We start from the raw sequence: 10,904 nt of genomic DNA on the forward strand, positions 1-10,904 counted from the left end.
TACCCGTAACCTACAAATAAGTTCTTAATATATGATAACAGAAGCGCAGAACTTATTTGTAGGTTACAGGTAGGTTACAGAAGGTTACATAGAGGTTACAATAAGGTATAACGTGGATATAACTCCCTTATACCACTTGTATAACCTCCAAAACGTACGCAGCGCTTCGTACGTCTTACGTACGCAATTTTTTTTTAATAAGAGGCGACGGACGACGGTTGCCGATGGGTAGTGATCGAAGATGGTCGGATGCTGCAGAGGTCATAGTTATTGTTAAGTCCAATACGAGTGTTATTTTTTATAGTCATATTTAGGATATGACATTTGCAAGCAAGGGTCGTCGACCATCTTAGATCACCAGTGCGGTGACAACCGACGGTGTTCGACAATGGCTGATGAGTGGTAGTTGACTCATTCAATAAGGTCGGCCATTTTAGTTTTTTGGCGAATAACTTATCCAAACACATGATCAAACAACCTATATTGATACCCCAAAATTATTGAGATTTTTTAATGATTTAAGTGCCTTAATAATCTCAAATTTGAGTGATATTAGGCTTGTTGGATTCTACGTGCTGAGACACTCAATTTGACTATCAATATGTCAAATTGGAGTTCATTTGACAATTAAGTTGAAAATCTAAAGCTTTCAAATATGCTTCAAAGGCATGATGTAGGCTTGGTTAGACCCAGATTGACTCAATCTTGATACCATTGCATTCGTTTTGTCGAGTGGGTCAGCTTGACTATAAACTTTTGGAAACCATGGTGCTAGGAGATCTTGAATTTGAATATGAAATGTTTAATTTTTTTTTTTAATTTTTTGAGATCCATGCTGGGGGATCAAAAAAAATAAGCGCATAACACCACCATAATAGAAGTTTAGCTAAATCAAATTTTGAAGCAGTTCACAGTCATATGTTATTCCTTTTCAATTTACCACATTAGATTTTGAGTTATTATTCGGATAAATAAAACAGTGTATGTGCCCAGTCCCTTTAGCTAAACTAACATAAAAGGAAAATAGTCCCCTTTTTGTCATCATGCACGAATCATATATAGAACTAATCATTTCGAGAAATTACACATTCGAAGCAGATGACAGTTTACTCCCAAGAAATTATAGCCTCACAAACAGTTGAATATGTTAAAAATATAATATTATTTAAAAGAAAATTTTGGACTTGCATACCACACAATTTTTTGTTATATCCAACACCCAAATTTTGATATTTACATTCATAGCACACGATATATTTCATTTTTAAAAAGTTAGTGTTATAGTCGTACTTTATTATGTATTAATACAGATTCGAGTGTTATGCATGCAAATATGAAATCTAGGGTTTCCTATATTCACGATACCACAGGATTCATTAAAAAGTCCCAAGAGCCTCCTGCTTGAGGAGGGTGTGCGGAAAAAGGATTGTAAGTCTTCGTGAGTGTCCTTCTTTTCAATTAACGGTTTTTTCTCGATAATCATTGAAAATATTTATTGTTGTTCAGATGTAGCTTCCAGTTGAGCAGGAGCATTTAAGATAACCGAAGTCCGAAGGCAAAGTAGTCTTCTCAGTGAGCGAATATATTAGCAAATTGGAAAAGAGGATAGACCAGTTTAATATGTTTGGGTGATCGACGACCTGATTCTATAGATAAGAATGCGTGAGTGCGCGACTCAGTATTTAAGTATACATTTTTAAATGATGAATTATAAATCACAAATGACGTTGCATTGTTGCTAGAACTCATAATCATTAGAAGACGTCTCCAACAAATAATAAATAATTTTCACACGGACATGACATTACAAATTATATATTGCTAGAAAATGATTTATGACAATTTTTTTTTAAATATTAGATATATAGCTATAAAAGGAATTATGCCCCGAGAGACAACTCAGCCAACCACTGGTACCACAATCCCATATATGATCCACAGGACCACAGCTTGATGTAATTTAGAAGTAGGAAGATTTACATACATACCATTTATTCTAAATTATTTACATATCCAACACCTAAACTTGAATTTGTAATTATATTTTCACTTTTTTCATTTAAATTTTAGATGGTATAAATTACGACAAAGACAAAAGTTTATGTGCTTGATATGTAAATACATAAGAATTAAGTGGTATGCACGTAAATAATTCGAAGAAGGAATATGCCTTAACCTCACGATCATACTATACGATAAGTGATGGGCCACAGGAACGAAGCTTTGGGCAATCAACGTCGCCATTAGAGACTGTGCTTAAGCTGTCACATTTGGAAAGAACGGTGTAATTTTCATGATGATGATGTACGTATGAATAAAGATTGATGGATCTTAAAAATGTGTTTTTTATGATAAATCCTTTGCGTGCACTGTTTGAAAAGGGCGGACACGGGGACTTAAGGGCACCACCTGAAGCTATGGTAGGGCTATCAGCACATGTTGCAGAGCAGTATTGCTGGCGCGCTGATGTAGTTTTTCATTTGATTTGTTGCTTTCATGCGTGTACTGATGACTTGATAAAAATCCAGGTGGGTATGGTACGTTGGAGGAGCTGCTGGAAGTCATTACTTGGGCTGAGCTCGGAATCCATGACAAGCCGGTATGAACATATTGAGCAAATATTATGCGCGTTGCATGTCCGGACTATGATTCAGATGAGTCGTCATTTAATATACGGCTGCATGGTTGTATCTAGCCGGACCGTCGCCCGAAAATGTTGTTCACCACACGTAATATTTTCTCAAATATACATGCATATCACATTATACATATTTAATAATTAATAAGTTGTGAATATTTTATTTAGGTGGGCTTGTTGAATGTGGAAGGGTACTATAATTCGCTGCTAAATTTTGTGGACAAGGCAATTGATGAGGGATTCATTGATCCTGCTTCCCGGCATATTATAATCTCTGCACAAACTGCCCATGAATTGCTATCTAAACTGGAGGTACAATTATGTCATTAAACTCCTAATTAATCAAACTTTTTATATGTATGTCATTCTTATCATTATTATTTCAAGCCATCTCCATCCATTAATTATGTAAGTTTCTTTCTGCACTCATATTATGAGCATCCACTGGTTCATAAGAGCATAAATAAGCGCACTTGATGCCAAAAGAAATTCTCTCACTTTCGGCAAAAATTATTTATTGCATGCAAATGCATGAATGACTCCACACGAGATTTTTACGTGATTCCACCCAATTTCTTTGTATTTACATATCTGACATTTAAATTTTATTTTATTTTTATATTTAAGCCATTCAAATATTTCATATCACATGAAAAAATCACATTTTTAAGCATGGGTAGGGTGGTCATGTATCATGTATGGTGAAATTGAAGTTTAGGTATGTAAATATATAGGAATTGGGTTATATATATGCAAATCTTCCAAAAGTATAGGCACCTTTGTTTTACTTGAAAAATGATTTTAAAATGTATTTCTACAATTTATTAATGAAGAGTCCTGCTTCATACTTCCTAGATTGTCGGTAACAAAATTAACAAAATAAAATTTGATTTTCCTTAAACTAAACAGCTGGGCCCCACCTACAGCTTTAGCTCGTGGTCCCACCACTCTTTGCTATGCTTGTTTGGATCTGAAAGGGCATCCGATAGTTTTGAGCTTTTAAAGCAATTAACATAGTCAAGCATTAATGATTACAATAAGGATGAGTAATTGAGATTTTTTTTTTATTTTATAATAAAAATTAAAAAATATTAATGATAAAAATATTTTAGCAACATTTAAATACTATAGTTTAATTTTATGTGAGTGAAAATTTATCATCAATATATTTACTAAAAAATATAATTTAATATAAAATTGAAAAACTCGTATGACTAAATATGATTTTTTATACAAATATTGGAGTTGAGAAAATTTCAAAAATAAATTAAGGATCACTCTTTGATTTGATAGACTCAAAGTTGAATTAAAAAGCTTATTGATATGAATCCAATGGCACACAATTAATCAAATCCAAGTCAAATGAAACCAAATTAAGAAATTAAAATATGGTTATAAATTTGTCGAGTGGTTATTTTAATTTCTTAATTTAGACCATATTTTAATTTCAACCATATTAAATATATTCTAATTTGATATCAATATTAGACTATTAGACTATATCAATATTTCTTAATTTTAGACCATATTTTAATATAGATCTTATTTAGACTATATGAATATTTTAAATCATAAAATTAAAATATGGTCTAAAATATCACTCATAAAAACTATAGATAGAGTTTTTTCCTAAACATTATAGAAAATTTTGATATAAGATTAGAGAGCTAAGTTATCTAAAAAACTATAGGTCCTCTTTTCTTTTTCCTCGCCAGTTAGAGTGGAATCTCTCTCCTCGTGGAACCTAAGAGAATATGCGCCAAAGTACATAAATTACTCCGTATTCGTTTGATTCTATGTTGTGTAATTTTATTTTTCACATTGTTTGCACAACACTCGCCATCAATCACCATTGCCCGACCACCTTCAACTAATAATCATCTATTAATTATCATTGTCTTAACACCATCATTATATGAACATCATTCAATTGGTATTATTTGATTATTGCCAATCAAACATCATCTTCACCCTCTATTACTTCCATCATTATTATAGGAAATCACTTAATCTAGTGATGTGTCATTGTTGACCTCACTTATGTGATGACTTATTTTCTCTCGATAGAAGCCTAAGATGTAGCCTTAGGATTTCTTAATGACCTTATTAGATGCCTAGAGTCGGAACTCACCTATATAGAATTTCCAACCAATTTTATATTCACTTAAAATAAATGAAATAATAAATTAAATTGATTAATCTAATTAGTTAGATTAGTTAATCTTAAGTGGGTTAAATGGTAGGCCCAACCCTCCAAAGACAAGCCCACCTTTCAGGGTCCAAACTTAAGCCCAAGCCTTGTAACCCTAAAAGCAAACACTGCACTCATGTGATCCAAATAACCCCTCATGACACTACAACCCAAATAAAAATTTATTAAAAGTAAATAAACACAAAACAAACACTAAAAGAAAAACCATGCATACTTAACTGGGTGAGCTACCAAGTGTCACCTTATGTAGATAAAGTTAGGCTTAAGATAGTATGAATTGCAATAAAGTATTCATCACAAAAGCCATATATCTTAGTTCACAAAGCTAAGAAAAGAGTGCACCGATATATATATAATTGTCAAAAAAAATGATAGATGCTTCAATTATGAAGAGGTGGCTATTAAAACTGGACAAAAATGAGAATACAATGTTTTCTTAAATAAAGTTGAAGATTGACGCTTAAATTAATCAAAACTCAAAAGCAAATCAAGCTATATTTTTAATAGAGTTGAATTAAAAATGATAGTAATTGAAATTATGAACCTTTTTTTTTGTTGAATAGTAGCTAAAACTTGATGAAGAAACAATGAAGTAACTCTTGAAATATGATAAAGATGCAAGAACTTGGATTATTACTTGTAAAGAAGAACAAATTAAAGGATTGCTAACAAACTTTTGTTGCATCATGTAAATCAAAAGAAGATCTTTTATGCATTCAAAGATTTAACATAATCATAAATATTTTGTTGGTTATACTAAAGACGACTTCAATGATCATCATAAGAAATAATTTTGGTCCATAAAAATAAAAATCCTCATTTGAGTATTATAGGAGATGGAATAAAAAAATACAGCGTGAGGTGTAAAATAAGAGAAAGTAAAAAATAGTAAAATAGTGTACCATATTATATAGTGTACGTTCTTGCAATTTATTCATCCACTTTTAAGCTATGCTTTTAAGTGCATAAAATATTTATTTTTATTTATTTCATGATCATATTGGATGTAATTTAATATTATTCCTTTGCACTTGTTTGTACCTTTGAATTTTTTTATTACACAGCTAATTATTTATTTAATTGTGCTTATGTTTAAGTGAAGAAAATATGTTTTAGTTGCCAATGATAATTCTTCTCTAACTTGGTTTTTTAACATGTGTATGTTTGACTTTAGTTGCATGTTAAGAAAAACTTAGAAGTAGCCTAGTTTTTATTAGCATAAGGCAACTAAACATTGGTTGTTAGCAATAGTTTAATAGTTAAAATTTGATTTTTCACAAATGCATCTTCGTACCTTTTTTTTTTGTTCCTTTCATTAGCCATGCAAACCTTCAACTTCACACAATATTATAAGAGAGTAATTTAGGAAGCGACACAAAATCTAAAGGAAAGGATAACACAAACTATTGTATATCCTAATATTTTATTAATTTCATTAATTAAGTAATATATGACAAGTGGTTTACCTGTGTGATTTAAATTTAAAAAAAAACTAATAAGAGTAACTTCATCTTAGTATACTCTCTATTCACATGGGTTGAGATTGGATTAATATAGGCCTTGGAACAACCTTCACAACTTATGCCTACTAAATTAGCTACATATAATCAAGCACATGTTAGTTTTCTAGGGATGGAATAATTTCAAGTCATTAAAGTTCTATGTTCTCCAGATAGAGTCTCCATTATTAGTTTTTATCATGTAAACACACTTTTTTTATTTTTTCGTTAACGATAGGGAGAATTTCTCATTTAGCATATAATTTCCTCATAAAATAATGTTTTACAACTACATTGTTAATTCTTCATGAAAAAAAATAAAAAAACTCTTATATGTTGAGCTATTTATGCTTGGATTTGACCATTGTAAATTCTATTTTCTTGGCTTTCTCTCATCCTATCCTTCTAAGGATTTGTTTTCCAAACTATTCAAATAAGATGAAATTGCCCTTCAACAATTATACATTTTCTATATCCAATCCAATACATTGTAAGTTGGCATTAAAATGGATTTTCTTATTAATTAGTTGTTCAATGCATCCTCCTCCTTCTCATACACCCTCCCATGACTCCATTTCCCATTTTAAATCAAAAGTAAAAATATTATTACCACTTCCTATTGACTATTTTAAATATTTTGGAATCTACCCTCATCATTAATTCATACTCAAAAAGTCTACCCCTTCCTTCTTAGAGAATTTTTTTTCTAGTTAACTTCTAACATCAAACTTATTTTGCTTATATATTTCTATCCCAGTGCACATGGATTCACAAACTTTGGGTGTTCCTGATATCTATAATCTTAATTTCATCAAATTTGATGACAAACCCCACTCCTTTTTTCAAGAGAGTTTTTTTAATGCTTTTTGTTCTAGCTAATAGTAAATCATCCAGACTCACAACCTTACCAGAGATAAAAAACTCTCATTTTATGTTAAATCTATATAATATACTTCTAACTAGGTCAGGCTGATAATCTTTTCCCTTTTAGACATTAATGTCAACAATTTGTGTTTCATGTGGTTTAATTAGGTATGAATTATCATTCATGAATACGACAAAAAGATATTCATTTTTCCAACTACATAAAAATATTGCTTGTGAGCTTTTCTTTTCATATATAACACATTCACCTCATCTACCAACCACTAGAAAAACCATTTAAGTACGGTAGTATTATTTCTAAATTTATCTTAAGCAAATTGCCCAAATCATAACTAGAAATTTATAATTGGGAAATGGTACCCAAACCATAGGAGGCCTAATAAATATTGACATGCATAATGTGCATGATTTGATAAATAAGTATGCCAAAATAACCAATAAATTAAGCACTTTGCATCATATTTTTTTTCTTAAACTTACACTCACACTTATATGTATTAAGTCTTGAACTCAAAATCTTGTGGCCGGAGAAAAACAACCCAACTATTAGGACCATGCAGACTGCACCAACATCATTAAATGTGTTGCAACGAATCAACTTGCAAGGCATAACAATACTTTTTTGATGATGCATGAACATATTTAAGACACTGTTGATAACTTTCCAAACAAATTACATGAATTAGAAATTCTTGAATTTTTTTTTTCAAAGTGTCTATTTATTAAAAAAATACATTTTATTATTATTATGAACCATTAAATTTTTTTTTCTTCGAAAAGAAACACATCGCTTGTTCAAAATAATTAATTTATTATTAAAATATTTGAAAGTTAAATGTATGGTTTTGGTTTTTGTAGGTGTATGAACCCATGCACCATGCTGTCACCCCCAAGCTCATATGGGAAATGGAGCAGTTAGGCCAGACAACTAAGTCGGATATTGCACGTTGATTGTGCTAGCTTTTCTCATTTATGTATATTCTTTTCTAACCATCAAATGAGTACATTATATATATGGCCAAAGCTAAGCTTACTATATACTTAACTTTATATGTACTATTAGCTTTTTTTTTAGTCTCTCTTTCAACTAAAATATATGTATGCTGAGCCTGTTAATTGTTCAAAATGCTATCACAAATGTGCGTCATATGTCTCTATATATGAAATTTACATAAATATTTACATGCATAACATTTTGGGCGTCATAAATATAAACATTTTTTTAAATGTGATATTGAAAGTTTGAGGGTCATTTTGTAAATATTAAAGTTTAGGTGTAAGATATGTAAATACATAAGAATTATGTAGTATGTACCCATAAATATATTGGAGGAAATCATTACGATTCCTTGCATGCCCACCTCGACGTCAGGGAAAGAGACATTTATGTCCCTCATAACACTCAAAATTAGTAGTATGTCAACTTTGATATTTTCAAATATGCCCAAAAATCGATTTGTAATACAATTCCTTTATCTTATAGAAATAGGATTTGAATCCTCACACAAATAGTTGCACAAATTTTTGAACAAGAAGCTGATTAACTATTTATTACCACAGCATCATCTTTATCTTTTGCAATCTCAAGGCTTATTTAATCGGTCTACAACAAACAATTTAAAATCCTTGTCTCCATCTCTAACTAGCTATTCAAGTTTAGTGTTTTTAGTGATCACTTTTAGTACTTTGAAATAAGATTCAAATAATATTCAAAGAAAGTTTGCATAATATAATAAAATGGTTCAATGCTTTGAATATGATTGAATTGAGATTTAAGAATGGCTAAAACATTGTTGTAATAAATTTTGAAAATAATTTAATACTCTCCAAATATAGTTAGAATAAGGCTTTAATGATATTCAGACAAGCTCAAATCTTACATGAGCATAGCTTACCGTGGTTTGAGCATTGCTTGAAAAAAAATATATAATCAAGAATTGAAAAAAAGTTGAACATGATTTTAAAGCAACAACAAAAGTTTATCTTACTAAGTGTGGACGGTTACATGAATCCCATTTCTCCGTTGTGTCCTATTGAATGTCATACCTTCATTTAATGCAAATAAGTTGAGATCATTTTTTTTACTATATGCCGAAGTCATTTTAGTTCTTAACATAAGTTGAATCTAAAACATCTACTCTCCTAACCAGATCATTAGATGATCGACACTTAACGTGACCAAATCATCTAAGATTACTCTCTTTAATATTGTCTACCATGGGAGCTGCACCAACTGTTTCACTGATATTTTAATTTCACATTTTATTTAAACTGTCAAGCAACTCATCTACCTAAGCATTCTCATCCCAGTAACACTTGACTTAGTTTTTTGTTTCTCTTTTAAAGGCCAACATTCTATACCATAAAGGAATGTATGTATCACTACTATCTTACAAATTTTGCTTTTAAGTCTAAGCGATACTTTTCTATCAGACAAGAGTCCTGTTGCATTCCCCTACTTCAATCAACCAATTTGAACTCTACTAATTTTGAACTATAAACCCAAGATATTTAAAACATTCACACTTTTTAATGATTTGATTACCCATAGTTACAACTCTGCCACTAGATATACTACAACTAAAATTACATTTCATGTATTCAATTTTATATCTCGTTAAACAAAGGCCTTCAGACTCAGACCTCCATAATTCAAGTTTTTTTTTTCCAAAAACTTTCTCTAGTCTTAACCACAAGAAGGATATCATTAGCAAAAGCATACGTATAGGTATATTCTCCGTAAATGTTCAGTAAGAGTGTCCATAACTAAAGCAAAAAGATATAGGCTTAAAGCTAATCCCTAATGTAATCCAACTGAAATAGGCAAATACTTAGCTCAATCCTCCTTCTATTGGAACTAAAGTACCAACTCTAGTATACGTATCTTTACTAACTTGAATATAAGTCATATCAACACTTTACTTTTCTAGAACTCCTCAAAGAATAGAGCTACCCAAAGAACTTCTCTTGCAATCTTATTGTAAGCTTTTTCTAAATCAATAAAAATCATATGTATATAAAAATCATATGTATTGTATATCCTCCTTACTCTCTCTGCACTTCTCCATCAAACCACTCAATAAATTTATAGCTTGCAGAGTAGACTAACTCGATATATTTCTAGACTGATTATGAAAAGACTTTGAATCATGTCTTAATTTAATCTTTAATTACTCTCTTATATAAGTTTAATGCATGACACATTAACATAATTCCTTTTTAATTTGCACAATCCTTTGCATCCATTTATTCCTAAAAATGGGGTCCAAAATACTCTTCCTCCTCTCATTGGGCATCTTTTTAGTTTTTAAATGGTGTTAAAGAGTTTAGTAAACCATGAAAGTTTCAAATATTCTAAATATTTTCACACTTCAATCAGGATATCATCAGGTATAAGAATAGAGCTAGGTTCGACCAAAGTTCAAAAAATGTTAGTATATTATTGGATTGTTATTCAAACATGATTTAAATATATTTTACATTACATTATTTAAACTTAATACCCACTTTGAAATTAACTCAAGTGTTGTTATGTAATGTATATAAAAGTTTTCTTTAATCGTACATGTAAAAGGCATCATATTGCTCGAATCACATGTAGAGTTGATGGTTGAAAAAAAAGTTAGACAATTTGAGGCTAAAAATATTGTTGTCGATGTTGAGATATCCC

The 10,904-nt window shown here is 30.5% G+C and overlaps 1 pseudogene; it reads left to right on the plus strand.

Moving 5' to 3' along the window:
• Positions 1 to 8,185, plus strand: part of LOC110019020 — an 11,333-nt pseudogene extending 3,148 nt beyond the window's left edge.
• Positions 8,186 to 10,904: the final 2,719 nt, after the last annotated feature.

The sequence above is a fragment of the Phalaenopsis equestris genome, unplaced genomic scaffold (genome assembly GCF_001263595.1).
Source record: "Phalaenopsis equestris unplaced genomic scaffold, ASM126359v1 Scaffold000038, whole genome shotgun sequence".
Lineage (NCBI taxonomy): Eukaryota > Viridiplantae > Streptophyta > Magnoliopsida > Asparagales > Orchidaceae > Phalaenopsis > Phalaenopsis equestris.